The sequence below is a fragment of the Sciurus carolinensis genome, assembly GCF_902686445.1.
Source record: "Sciurus carolinensis chromosome 14 unlocalized genomic scaffold, mSciCar1.2 scaffold_101_arrow_ctg1, whole genome shotgun sequence".
NCBI classification, from domain to species: Eukaryota; Metazoa; Chordata; class Mammalia; order Rodentia; family Sciuridae; genus Sciurus; species Sciurus carolinensis.
In genome coordinates, this window is record NW_025920105.1 from 3,157,424 (window position 1) to 3,172,338 (window position 14,915).

Here is a 14,915-nt window from a genome sequence, read left to right on the forward strand (position 1 = left end):
AATAGGGTTTCACATAGACTGGAAGAGACAACTCTTTATAAATGACAGCTTTGAGAACTGCATGGTAAGTGTTGGGGATGGAGCTCATTGGTAGAGCAATTACTTAGTATGCTGGAGACCCTGGGTTTGATAATCCCCCCAAAAAGCTAGCACATGGTATTAATTCACTCTTATCCTCCAATCAGAAAAAATATAATTTAGAATTCATTGAAGTACAAATCTTTTATAAAAATTGATAGTCAAAAATGTTTTGACCAGAAAATTAAGTGACAAAATATATTTTAAAATGTTTTAAGCAGTGATGTGCAAAATTATGATCATCACAGACATGTACCAAAATCAAGTTGGTTACACTTTGTCAATGTGCTCAGAGTGTATGCAGAATAAAGTAATTATACACTTTAGAATATCCAATCAAAACAGAAGCTTTTGTGAATAATAAAAATCCCCTGATATAATATGTGGAAAGGAGATAAATAGCTGTGAGAACCACAGAAATCATCATCAATAGTTCCTCCCTCAGACACAAATTTCAACTGGGTAACATGTCCTGTCTATCTTCTCTCAGCATGACCTCTAGGGTCTGTGTTCTACTTTCTATTTCCATATGATGGTCACACCATTCCTAATTTGGCATAAATTCCTAATTCATCTACATGCCTCTTGTCTATCTCTCCCTATATTTCACTGCCCTCTACTTTTCCTGAAGCTATTATTTGAAAGAAAAATGTGATCTTGTCAGCCCTTGTTTAATTAAACACTTTTTATTATGTGGGAGGTTCAGACTCATTGAATGGATACCTCATGCTTTTTATACTCTGGTTTGTCCTATCCTTTCAAATCCTATTTTAAAATAAATTATTACATATTTACCCTTCTTATCTGTTACAATTTTTCTAACATAATAAACACATTCTGATCTCTGAGTTTACTGCATGAAATTGCCTCTGCTTAGAATGCTCTTCACTCATAGACTTATTTTCAAATTGACAAATTTCTTCCCATCTTTCAAAGACCATCTCAAGTGCTTCCTTCTCTGAAGACTTATGATTTGCAGACCACTTACTTTTTGCCCATTTTACTTATTATAATGCTTTATATGTATCTGTAGTAGAAGACTGTAGTCATTCAAAAGATATAATATGCAATCATCTGAACTTATGTCAAAAATCAAGTGCACCAGGAAAAGCTGTCCTTTTAATAACAAGTGCTAGGACAATTGCTACATTCTAGAAGATGTTTGTAAAACATAAAACTCACAAAGTTCCTTTATATAAGAATTCCTATAAATCAGTAAGAAAAAGTACAAAAACCAGTAGGATATAGGCAACAGACATGGGCAATTAATCTACAAAAGAGGACACCTAAATGACCAACAAACATATTTAAAAGTGTTTAACTTAGACAATGAAATGCAAAATAAAGTCAAAATGAGACCACTATTTTACCAGAAAAGTTAAAATTAAAAAAGAAAAGTCCTCAAAAATGGGCAAGAAGACCAAATAGAACTATCATACACTGATGCTGGAAGTATAAATTAGTAAAAATACTTTGGAAAACTTTTTATATTTTCTAGGAAGTCTGAACATATATATATAATATAATCCAATATTCCAGTCCTAGCTATAAAGTGTTACATATGTTAAGCAAAAAAAAAAACATTCACAGGAATGGTTTTAGCACTATCTGATAAGAGTAAAAAACTGACTAGAAGAAAAATGACCATCAACAGAATTGAAAAAGTGTAATACACTAAAAAGTACAATATTTTTATACAGTAAACCAGCATGCAACAAAGACAAATGAATTATCACTATATGCAACAACATAGATAAAACTCACAAACTTAACAAAGCAAAAGGAACCAACCACAAAAAATGCATACTGTACACTTTCATCATATCAAGATACAAAGCATTTAGTATATATGTGTATGTACTTACATACAAACTGTATAAATAATATACATTTCCATGTCTATGTAAATTTTTGAAAATATATTTCTATAATAAATTGCACAAAGTTCAGTGGTTTAAATAAGAATAATCAGAAAAGAAGTATTAAGCACTTTAAAGGTAATTTAGAATGTGTATTTATGAGAATAAGAATGTTCCAGGTATTAAAACATACTCTAAAATAATATTGCCAAAATAGTATGATACATGCATGTAAAACTAATCTTTGGTATAAAAGAGACAGGAATCATGGCTACAGGTGAGGGGTATTAAATGAAATGAAAGGTAATAGAAGGGGCTTTCTGGGATTTTTAAAATTTTATTCAACTTCATACTACTCTTAGAGATATGTTAACACTGCAGATACTCATTGAGTTGTAGCATGATGGTTTGGGTATTTCACTAGATAATCCATATATATTAACAAATGTTCATCATATCTAGTACAGAACATCTAAGAAGATTTATGTGGAACATATCCTGCATATCTAGCATATATCAATAAAAATTACCAAAAATAAAATACAATATAGCTTAAATCTTATTCCAATATGCAAGCATGTTAAGGGTTCCAATAAACCCTAAAGAATGGAAAATGATAAAACCCAGAAGGTGTACATAATATTAAGTAAGGGCTGGCATTTTAGCTCATTGACAGAGCTTGCCTTGCTTGTGCAAATTTTGGGATTCAATTCCCATAACTGCCAAGAATTTAAAGCTTTACATTCAGTTAATAGAAAAAGCAGATATGATGATGCAGGTAGGATACAAAAACTTACTAAGAAAGCTCTATGAGACCTGTAGCTCAATGGGTGATGAAATGGTGGACTGTTGGTGATCTGCAACTTTTCCAGATATCCATCAGGTATTCTGATATCTCCAGGTAGGAATAACCATTTCTTAAAATCCTACAAAAAGAAAAAAGTAATCAAAATAAAAAGGGCATTTGACTTTTGATTCATGTACATTAGAGTATTATCTTTTAGCAAAAATTAGCTGAAGTTAACTGCAGTTTAAAAGTTACCTACATTGATTTTATATATAATATATTGAAGGCAAAACATTTACTAGTGTAAGCAAAGGTATATGATGCAGTTTTACAGAAATGATTTAAGACAAATGAAACTCAGTTATTTTGGGGTCATTGCATTAGTAAATTTATCTTGGATTTACTTTAAAATTATTATATCATATGGTAGGAACATGCATATACAACATGTGATCAATATAAATAATTAAACAAGTAGATATTATTTTAAATACAACATGTGAAAGAAAATTAAAATGTTTTCTTTTTGCTGTTACTAGAAGTAAAAGTTGTTCTACTTCATTTAACTGAAGCCAGAATTGGGTACAGGCAGTTAGTGTAGAAATAGGGTATGGGGTCAAATCTAGGAAATGGAAGCCATAAAAGCAATCTGCTTTTGGAAGTTGGAGACTGCCCCAGGGAGAATGGAATGTCAATGATCTCTGGAACCCATTGATTAAGAAATTTACCTGCTCTTATCAAGGACTGCAAGCAAGAAGCTGCTAATTAATGCCTCCTGGGCCCTTGCCTGGCTGAATCACTTTGGCCCTCCCCCTGCCCCATCTGCTTCTCACTTTATTCATCTCGCCTGCAAAACCAGGCCTAGTCATGCAGGCAGGAAGGAGAGATAAGGGTGGAGAGAACTGGAGAACAAAAGACCTTCACCTATAAAAGATGTAGTGTGCACTCACTTCTTGGGACTTTAGAAAATTGGCCATGGCCCCCTTGTACCTACAGGGAAAACTCTGTATTATTCCCTTTAAATAAAACCTGCTTAATATGCTTTTTTGGCATGCTTCTCTAGTGTTCAATCTTCAACATTAGAGGAAGCAGGATTCACTGCTGGTAACCAGCGTTAGCATAACTATAGAATGTGAGCTGAGACAAACTTTGAGGAGAAACTTGCCTCTATCATCACATCAAGAAAAGTAAATTCTATAAAAAGAAATCCTTTTAAAATAAAATCATAAAAAACAAAAGAGATAAAAAAGGAACTGTGTAAATATTTACTGAGAGATAAAAGATGCAAATACAGATATATACAGTATTCCAAATGGTTAGCCTAAACAAGGCAACATAGTGGTTATCACCATATTAATTTTAATATTTTATATAACCCAAATCAAATACCAAGATTATTTTTCCAAAAACAATGAAATGCTTAAAACTAATCTAGAACAATAAACAAAAAAATCTCCAAAAATTTTCTCCAATAAGAGTACATGCTCTTCAACTGACTATGGGGTTATGTACTGATAAACCCATTCTAAGATGAAAATATCATTAAGTTGAAAATGTACTTAAATATACCTAACTCACTGAATATCACAGTTTAGCAACACAGAACTCTGTAGAGTATGTAGATTAGTCCTGTGGTTTCATGGCTTACTGGGAGCTGTGACATTTCATCACAAAGTAGTATCATACTGCATAATGCCAGTCAGGGAAAAGACCAAAATTCATAATGTGAAGTATGGGTTCTAATAAATGTGTATTGATTTTTCAACATTGCAAAGTTGAAATTATCAGAAATGTGTATATGTGCAAAGGGAGAAATGAAAAAATAAATTGTTCTAGATACTAAAATGAATTAAACTAAAAAAATATAATCTATAGCATGTCACCTCTGTGGGGAAAATATATAATTCAATGCCAACATCTTTTATACTTGTGATAAAATCACATGTATCATAAAAAAAACTAAGGAAATATTATTATTATTTTGATATATATTATTTTGATATAATTGCACATATATCAAGTTGATCTTGAGTTGAAAGTGTTAATTTATTACAGAAAATACTGAAATTGTTTTTCTTAACTCAGAAAAAATCTTTTAACAATAAAAACATAATCAACCAGCAGGACAGACACTCTAATCTTCATTGTCTCTACAGCTACAAGAAAATAAACAAACTTCTATTTTTAAAGATTTCATTTTTTATAGAAAAAATTAATATATAGTACATACTAAAATGATAATAGTCATAATTTCATGTCTTCAAAGTTATAATAGCCCATTGATAAAAAAAGAAATATGTTGCATAACTTACATGGAGAAATAATTTTCTATGTCCAATAGGGATTTCTAGGTGTCATGAACCATAAAGGAAATGATACTGATACTTATAAAGCAAGCGGGAAAAAAGCTGGTGTCTATTTTATTTTTCTCTCTTAAAATCTGAATCTGAAGCATTCAAAGGAATCTCACAGAGATATAAATGAAATCACATATTCTGAAAAGAGGACTTTGTTAAGGCCCTCTAGAATGATGTCAGTCTAGATTTCTGGAATTTAAAAAAAGATAACTTTTCCACAATAGGGAACTAAAAATGAATATTCTTTATTCTGTGAATATAGAATACTATGATTAATGTGTACTTGCCTTGGAATAGTAATTAGGAAAAAGGAAATATTAAGAATACAACTCACTGATATAATTATAACAGCTCTCTTCATGAAAATTTTCAAATTGATTTATTTGCTTGATATATATATGTATACATATATGTGTGTGTTTATTTATACACAAAACACACATATAAGTGTATATTTATATATTTTTAAAGTGTTGCCTCCATTGAGATCCATCTATGTTTATGATTTCTGAGAGAAACACCTGTAGGTGACTGGACTTTATCAAATAACTTCCCAGAAGCTTGGTCATTCTCAACATCTGCTCCGATTTTTACATATTTGTGAAGAATATCTGTATTTGAAAATGAGACAAAGTTTAACCTAATGAATATTTACTTTCTCCTACTATGTAATTATCATTGCAGATAAAATGTAGATAACCAACATACAAAAATCAGATCATAACAGTCTTTTATAGTCAGGTGCATATGTGTGCAGTTAAGAGATCAAAACATTAACTCAAATGTCTTCAAATAAGAAGTACTAAAAAATCTTTTACACCCTTGGATTATGAAATATTATGAAAGAACTTGCATTCAAGTCATTATCCAGAGTTGAATAAAAATTACAGCCTGGAAATATAAATTTAAACTTTTAATGAATAATAGTTCCTTAAGAATAGTACTTTGAAAATTAAACTCGTGTTTCTTATGAAATCAATATTAAAACTTACATTATTTCTAAATTTTTCTCTTGGTAACTCAATATTAAAGAAAGTCCAATTCATATTCATAAGTAGTTGCAAATGATAATGGAATACACTTCTATTATAAAGTGATTCTGGAGAAATTTTATGTTGTCATCTAGACAAAAAATTAACTTGGAAGCAAAAATGATTGTATTGGTGATTGATTCCTAATCTCTTAAAATTTGATATCAGATACATCTATAGTCACAAATTTTTTTTCTGTTAAAAAACATTAAAGAATTTAAACATGCCTTATATTTCTAGCAACATTTGAAAATTTTCCTACCTCAATGAAATGTAGATCAAAATATAATGCTTAAATATGTAAAGGTGGTTGCAAAAATGTATAGGCAATACCCAGGAAGCAAATTTAACAAAGAGAGAATCAAAAGTCAAGAACTCTTAAGCATAAACAGACTGTCACTTTATTGGTGGGGGTTGCTGATACTGGCAGGAAAGTGCTTGGGTTTAGGTGCACAGTGGGATAAAAGGTGAAGACTTGGGTGTCAAAATGGTAACTGAGTTCTCACAGAAACACCAGTCTCTTGCAAAATTATTATAAGGTAAGTTTGGTAGTCTCAGACTATGAATAAAAACTTGAATGCTACCTGACACTATCAAGTTATTATGTTATTAACAAACAAGTATGAATCAAACACAACTGCTCATTGGTAGTTTTGATCCCATTGAAGAAAAATGAAAACAATGCAGGTTTATGTTCGAACTTTACTAATCTGTCAGTGGGGTAAGAGGTTTCTTTACTGTAGTAGTTTTTGAGAACCAGAAGAACACTTACTTGTTCAATTTTTGTGCCATTTACTACATAATAGCTAGAGATACAGTAAATTTAAATTTCATCTCATTCCCCAACACTTTCAACATTGCTTTCTTAAATCTAGACCAAGATTCCAATACAAGAATAGATGTTTTTGTATGGTTCCTGAACTAAACATGTTTTTTGTTTTTGTTTGTTTGTTTTGTTTTGTTTTTGCATTTTAAATGTTACTAATCAAATAAAAGAATATGCAACAGAAACTATAGTCCACAAAACCTAAAAAGGTACTAACAAGTCCCTGGTTTAGGCAATCAACAGTCATCCAAGCCCTTACCTGTAGTGTTTTCTGACTTCCTTCAGCAACAGTTTTCCATAGCAGACTTCACACTACCAATGCAACACTGAATGTGTAAAAATGGGAAGACATGCAGGAGCACACCATTACATGGTCCTTTGCAATAAATATACCACAGAAGTGACTCTTACTGCATGAATAAAAATAGTAAAAATCTCTACAACAATCAGAAATAATTACTCTTGCATATTCATTACTTTTGTTTCTGAATTTACCTTAATTATAAGTTCATATGATTAAAAATTTATAATAGCCATGTTTAACAGGAAAAATTGCTAAAAATTAAGAATCACCTCAAAGTGTGAGTGGACTGCAGCACATCATTCTGTAAGGTCACACCTAAACAGGTAAGAGCTACACACATTACCCACAGATAAAAACTGCATGAGTTCATATTCCTAAATTTTATGAAACACATCAGGAAATCTGCCATGGCAAGAAAGAATGCAAGCAGTACAAAAATGCTCAGAATCTTCAGTAAATATAATTATCTAACAAAACAATAAAATTGTTGTGTTTAGCTGGGTGTGGTGGCACACACTTGTAATGCTGAGGCAGGAGGATGTTGAGTGCAAAGCCAGTCTCAACAAAAGTGAGGCACTAAGCAACTCAGTGAGACTCTGTATCTAAATAAAATATAAAATAGGGCTGGGGTGTGGTTCAGTGGTCCATTGTCCCTGAATTCAATCCTGGAATCCCAAAAAATTTCAAGAAATTTTGAATTATTATGTTTAAAAAATAACATGTTCCAAGAGTCAAATCAATCATGAAATTAAAAAAAAAAAAAAAAAAAAAACACTAGGGCTCTCATTGAGGCTCAGTGGTAAAATGTGCACCCAGCATATGTGAATCACTTGGGTTTCCTCCTTAGCATCACATAAAAATAAATAAATAAAATAAAGGCCTTGTGCCCATCTGCAAATAGAAAGTTTTTGAAAATTTTAAAAATAGACACTACCAAAAATGATCAGGAAAGTAGACCTAAAATAAATAAAAACTTTAAGAAGTATATTTTCCTGGATATTTAGAAGGACATAATAATAAAAGAGTAACATCTGTCGTGATAATCTAATTACTCTACTAGTATATAATGATTATTTCAAGCATTAATGAGGTATGATCCTATATTAAGCACCACCCTAAGCTGCCAGTCATTTTGAAATTCTGCATGTCCTTCTTATGGGATTTGGTTCCTTTCTGATTGACAGGTATTCAAATATTATTTCTCTGTAGTATCAAAAATACCCTCTCTAGTACCTTCCATCTTTCTGATGTCCTTCTTACTCTTAACTTGTTTTTTAACTGGCAAGGAGAAAGCAGATAATAAAAGCTGGCAGACTAAAACCTAAAAACAAGCATGTTCTACAATCAGAAAGTTAGATAAAATAGACAAATAATCAAAATTACTAAATCTGCTTCCAATTCTGGCCATTGCCATGATAGAGCCAAGGCTTTCTCCAGGAATACTATGGGGTCTCTACAATGGTGGTTTCTTGAAAGACCCTGTGTACTGGTGGAAGAAGGAATGCATGCTGTGAGATGGTGGAGGTCTGCCAGTCTTCACCACAGGCTCTGTGATTCACAGTATTTGAAAATCTTTCCATTACCAGCCCAAGATTCAGAATCACATGGGAATGATTGAGAAAGCAAAGCAGAAAACTGAAGTTGTAACAGAGATCACTGCATATAAACTCATGTCTAGGACTATTCATACAAAGCAGTACATTTAAAATAATTTCTTATGAAAAATATTTATAAAAATATTTTAGGGGGCTGGGGATATACCTCAGTTGGTAGAGTGCTTGCTTCATAAGCACAAGGTCCTGGGTTCAATCCCCAGCACCACAAAAAAAAATTAATTTAGCTAATATATATCCCTTTCTCATGTAATAAAAATTAGATAATCACAAAATTAATATATTTATTTTGTCCATTTGCTGACTTCAATTATCTCAAGATTGTTTACATCCATTCCTTCATGAATTTACTACCTAGTATGTGCTTTATGATGAAGCATCCTATAGAATATAAAAGATGCAATCCTTGCCTAAATGAACTTATATTCCTATTGAGAGACATCCAGAAAAATGTGTCAATTAGTGAAATAAACAAAAGAAGTATCATTTATAGAGACTATAAATTTATTGTCCCAAATTTTAGATTTTAATATAAAGAATTTTTAAACAATCACAGGTCTATTACCAAGCAGAAATACTCCTAAAATATAATGCTTTAAAATTATTTAGGCCAGGTGCAGTGATGCATGCCTATAATCCCAGTGGTTCAAGAGACTGAGACAGAAGAATTTTAAGTTCAAAGCCAACCACAGCAACCTAGTCAGGCTCTAAATAACTCAACAAAACCCTGTCATTAAATAAAATATAAAAAAGGCTGAGGATGTGGCTTAATGTTTAAGTGCCCCTGGGTTCAATCCCTGGTACCAAAAATAAAAGTTATTTAGTTATAAGTGGCAAATAATATGATCAAGACTTTGTAAACTTGTTTCAACTTTTTTAAGTATAACCCTAGGAATGGAATTGCTGTTTAATATGATAATTTTATATTTAAATTTTAGGGAAAATGGTATGAATTAATTTTTGAAAATTAAAAATACATTCAAAAAATCTGATGGGCTCAGAATTCTCTATTCTTGCAAGTACTTTGGATAAAATTCTACACTTTATTGTATAATACTTTTTATTCTAACAACAACAAGCCTAAACTCCATAAGGAAAGAATGTGATGGAAGAAATTATTAGGCACTGACCAAAAATGATGCAGTATTTCTGTCAAAGCTATTAATGAAAGCAAGGGAATATGCAATATCAGATTGTGGTAGTCCTTGCTACATGCAATCTCTTCAATATCTGTTATGATGCCCACAAGTATTATATCAAGTAAGTCTATTGAAGAAGAAATTCAACAGTTTCTATTTTTTCTTCTCTACTACCAGTCAAAATTTGCTATTGTAGAAGAAAATGTTATTAAACAATATATGCTACTTGAAAAGAATTAGATATTGTAAATATTTCACCAGATTACAAACTATGCATGTTTTAATAAATAATATTAAAATATTTCAGAAAATATGCAATTAGTCTAAAATATTAATTAGTTAAAAAAGTAGGTTCATTTTCTTTGATTCATAGCTTTTTTAAAAAAGGTATGTCAGGGCTGGGGAGAAAGCTCGGTTGGTAGAGTGCTTGCCTTGTAAGCACAAGGCCCTGGGTTTAATCCCCAGCACTCCCCCCAAAAAACAGAGTTATGTCTTGTACTCAAATACTTATTGAGGATATGTCCTGGGGTTGAGGTTGTGGCTCAGTGGTAGAGTACTTGCCTTGCATGTGTGAGGCACTGGGTTCAATTCTCAGAACCATATATAAATTAATGTATAAAATAAAGGTTGAACAATAACTAATTTTTTAAAAGAATATGTCCTAGCCAAATGTTGTGGAACATGCTTGCAATCCCAGAGGCTTGGGAGGCTATGACAGAAGGATTGTGAAGTCAAAGCCTGCCTCAGCTACTTAGTGAGGCCCTGAGCAAGCTCAGCAAGACCCTTTCTCAAAATAAAAAAATAAAAAGTGATGAGGATGTTTCTCAGTGTTGTAGCACCCTTGGGTTCAGTCACTGGTAACCCCCCCAAAAAAGAAAAGAAAAAGTGTCCTAGTCAGGTACAGTTACTCATGCTACCTGGGTAATTGAAGTAGGAGGATCACCAAACCAAAAGCCAGCAATTTACCAAGACTTTTTCAAAATGAAAACTAAAAAATTTATGTATACAGCCCAATGGTAGAGTAGTCCTGGGTTCAGTTCTGAGTACCACCCCTTGCCCCACAGTCAAACATGTCCCATAAATCACCCATGAAGATGCATGCTGTGCTTATTTTATTACTGAATATCACTGGCAAACAAAATGGCAAGGCTTTTCTAATTTAAAAATAAACACACTGAGCTGGGCATGCTAACAAGGATCACAAGTTCAAAGGTAGCCTTAGCTCTGTAGTAAGGTCCTAAGCAATTTAGCAAAACCCTAAACAAATTACAAAGACCCCATCTCAAAGTGTTAAAAAGGGCTAGAGATGTGACTCAGTGCTGAAGCACCATTGGGATTAATCCCTGGTATCAAACAAACAAACAAACAAACAAAAAGTGCCCCCAAACACACTGGATTTAAGTAATACCAAAAATTCAATGGGTTTCTGAAAGAAAATTAGAATTTTATTTCAGGTATCTAGCAGATAATATCTTGCAAGGAAAATAGAAGTCTATAAAATAAATTTTGGGATTTGATACAAAGGCAAATTTTCCCCTCCTCCATATAACTATATCCAAATTATTAAATTTCCTACTAGCCCATCTCTCCTGTCCCACATTAAACACAAAACAGCAACTCTCAGCGAAATCTCAGCAGAAGCTAGGAGGTCTGGGACAATGGATATAATGCTATAGACTTTGAAGCAAAGAAAACTAGGCTGTAAAGTATTCATTCTGCCAACATCATGGGTAACCTTGAGGAAATAATGACCCTCCAGAGAAAAAAAATATATGGTATCTGAATCCTTGGTAGAATAAATGACTTCCCTGTAGTTATCCAACCAAGTGTTTCAGTATATCAAATCCCAACCCATGACTTCTGACTTAAAATGCAGATCCCTTTCCACTATGCCTTTCCCTCTCTCACAGCACAAGAATGTACATGCAATGCAAGGGTTGAGGGTGACCATGTTTTAACTGCTGCCACAAATCTCTACAACAGAATCTCTGGCACAGTGAGGGAAGGCTTGTCAGGTAATCTGTGTGTCATGACATACTGGCAGCAAATCATGTAAGCTCCCTTCTGGTAATTACAACATTTCTAGGGGTATTTTCATTTTGAATATATAGATTTGTTCTAAAAATATGACAATTTGTGTTTTAATTCATTCACTTTAACAAGCTCTTTATTTTATATCATTATCTGGTGTATTACTACTTTGACTTGTAAAAAGGACTGTCACATGAATGAAACATTTTATGCCTACCTGCTCTATGTGGTCAGTACTACAGATAAAGTCTGTGACAAACATAAAATTGAAATCCAATAAAATTTATTCATGATGAATCTTAGAATTTAGTAGTCAATATGCATATAGCATGTTGAAAAACTATGCTGAGACCACAAATTTCACAAATGTTCTATGCATATTTAAATTGCAATAATTCAGGTTATAAGACTAGCAAAAATATTTAAATGTCAAAATAGTTATTTAACAATTAGGATAATATTATGCAATATATCATTATTTTTAAACTAGTAAAAAACAGAAATGTGGGATGGAATAATTCATTATGACTTGAGACAGGCATAGTAACAATGTTGGAATGAAAGTAGAATATTCAAGTAAGCAAGAGAAAGTTATACAATGTTGTGTTTCCTAAAACACCAGGGAATGAGAGAGAGAAATAAAAGGACATTATTATGACTTTATCTAGATAGTAAATTCACATTGTTTATAAAGTAATTAAATGGGGCAGCATCTTCTCCATCCCAAATATGTACTATTATCTTTGTTGCTGCTTTCTTCAATAGTCATTTGTTCAGCTAATTCAGATGATTCACCAACATTCTGGCATCCTCAAAGAGTAAGGGATAGCCTTCTCTTAAAATTTTCATCCTATCAATTGAATGTGCCTTGAAAAAATTCTGAAGAATGAACCCAGAAGTGAAGTTAGCAATATTTTACTGCTCAAGAAAACAATGTCATTCTGCATTTCCTGGGAATATTCAAAATAGGAATATGATGAAAATAATCAGGAACTTTTTACTTTGCCAAACATCACAAAATTCAACCTCTTGTTTAAATAGATGCATTTGCTAATTAATGCTTTATTTATTTGGCATTATTAAGATAGCAGAAATTTTGCATAATTAGAATTCATTCAAAATAATGAAATTTAGAAGGATTGGAAATTTTCCTTAAATGTACTTTCTAAAAGATTCCAACCCTACAAATCGCAATCACATAGGAACCAGTCAGTAGATATCTTCAGATATAACCATGTGTTAGGAGAGATAAAGAGGAAAGGAAAAAGAATAATCTTTGAGCTTTTACTATTCCATTTTTATGTATTAGAAAATTTCTCAAAGAAATTCCCTGGTCCAAGTCAGACAAATATCAAATAATTAGACTTAAAAACAGGATTGCCATTGACATTATCCACCACATTATAGCATCTCTGAAATCTGAATGGATTTCACAATTAATAGTATGTCAAAATGTAATTGAGGACATGTTTTCTTTCTTATACATACATAAATGAAAGATACAATTCATGGTGTAGTCTTACAAATGATGAAACAATGTACTTTCTCCCAAATCCATTTTTTTCAACAATTTACTCTTCACTTCTTTCTGATTTACTTTCTGACTTGCAATGAGCAGGCTTACCAGATCAACATTTGTAGGGAGCATTCCTCATGCTTATCTGACATCAGTCACTGACACCATGGTCTATGTAAGCCAAACAGTCTGAACAGAGAAACTGAGGTAATGGTAAAGACTTGCCATGGAATGAAGGTCTTTGTAGCTGCTGAGGCTGAGTTTGAGCTGAGGGGAGGCCTCCTTCTGACATGAATCAAAGAAAGCTGTGATGTGAGCTCGCCCACACTGCCTTGCCTCATGCTGTGTGCTGGAGCTTGCCATTCCCCCAGTCCTTTGTCTCAGACCTGTTGCTGGACAGAATTGCTTAGGCCTGCTTGGTTGTTTGTTTGCACTATCCAGACCCTTGACGTATAGTTCACCTATAGGTTGACTCTGTTATACTTTAAGAAGTCTGTTAATCTGATTGGATAATGTGCCTATATATGTCTTGTGCAACCCTAAATAAAATTATATCCATGCCTTCAGAGCTCAATCTCTGATGCCTGGGTAAGCATGCTGGGTAAGACTAAGTAGGGTAGGCATCATTCGTCCTCACCCTCAGCAAATCTGCCTCTGAACATCTACAACCATTATGCTATAAGCATTATCCTACATAAGTGTAAGGTCCTCATAAACTCCTTTATGCTTAGACTTGGGTTATGGCTCAGTGGTGGAATACTTGCCTGGCATATGTGAGGCACTGGGTTCAATCCTCAGTACCCCATAAAATAAACAAAATAAAGGAATTATATCTATCTACAACTACTGTTTTAAAAAAATCTTTCATGCTAAAATAAATGTTTTGCCAACCACCTCTGTTTACCTATTTCTGCTTGTGTTTTGCTTATTGTCTCATTCTAAGGCTCTATTCTAAGTAGGTGAGTTTGCTGACCAGATGAACTCTTCATAAGATACTAGTTATGTAATAATTTTTATTTGCTCAGAGGCTGAATGGAGGGTATCATATACAAATTTATAAGTAGCAATAATTTTGTTCATTACCATCTCCTTGTTATATTTACTATACATTTCAAACTAAGCATTACAAGAAAAATATAAAATCACACAAACTGAAATAGCAAGAATTACAATTACACTATAATAAAGACTTTTTTTGCTCCTAAGCTGTAAAATAGGAAATGGGCTTTGGTGAACTATTGAAAAGACATCATGCCTTAGCTTGATTTGGTTATAACACTAAAATTACAAGTATATTTTGCTTAATATTTTCAATTAATTCATCTTTTAGATTACTATTCCTCTTTTCAGCTGTATCTAACCTGAAATTAAACT

General features: G+C 32.5%; 1 pseudogene; it reads right to left on the bottom strand.

The window, feature by feature from the left end:
- Positions 1–1,256: 1,256 nt before the first annotated feature.
- Positions 1,257–13,673, bottom strand: LOC124973216 (cyclin-dependent kinase 17-like; annotated as a pseudogene).
- Between the last annotated feature and the right edge of the window lie 1,242 nt (positions 13,674–14,915).